Source organism: Bison bison, unplaced genomic scaffold (assembly GCF_000754665.1).
Source record: "Bison bison bison isolate TAMUID 2011002044 unplaced genomic scaffold, Bison_UMD1.0 scf7180017864203, whole genome shotgun sequence".
In the NCBI taxonomy this organism is placed as follows: domain Eukaryota; kingdom Metazoa; phylum Chordata; class Mammalia; order Artiodactyla; family Bovidae; genus Bison; species Bison bison.
Window position 1 is genome coordinate 308,960 of NW_011494775.1, and position 817 is coordinate 309,776.

Consider the following 817-nt stretch of genomic DNA (forward strand, 5'->3'; position numbering starts at 1 on the left):
TTAGAGATACCAAGGGGATATTTCATGCAAAGATGGGCTCGATAAAGGACAGAAATGGTATGGACCTAACAGAAGCAGAAGATATTAAGAAGAGGTGGCAAGAATACACAGAAGAACTGTACAAAAAAGATCTTCATGACCCAGATAATCATGATGGTGTGATCACTGACCTAGAGTCAGACATCCTGGAATGTGAAGTCAAGTGGGCCTTAGAGCATCACTATGAACAAAGCTAGTGGAGGTGATGGAATTCCAGTTAAGCTATTCCAAATCCTGAAAGATGATGCTGTGAAAGTGCTGCACTCAATATGCCAGCAAATGTGGAAAACTCACCAGTGGCCACAGGACTGGAAAAGATCAGTTTTCATTCCTATCCCAAAGAAAGGCAATGCCAAAGAATGCTCAAACTACCACACAATTGCACTCATCTCAAACACTAGCAAATAATGCTCAAAATTCTCCAAGCCAGGCTTCAGCAATATGTGAACCGTGGACTTCCTGATGTTTAAGCTGGTTTTAGAAAAGGCAGAGGAACCAGAGATCAAACTGCCAACATCTGCTGGATCATAGAAAAAGCAAGAGAGTTCCAGAAAAACATCTATTTCTGCTTTATTGACTATGCCAAAGCCTTTGACTGTGTGGATCACAATCAACTGTGGAAAATTCTGAAAGAGATGGGAATATCAGACCACCTGACCTGCCTCTTGAGAAATCTGTATGCAGGTCAAGAAGCAACAGTTAGAACTGGACATGGAACAACAGACTGGTTCAAAATAGGAAAAGGAGTACGTCAAGGCTGTCTATTGTCACCTTGCTT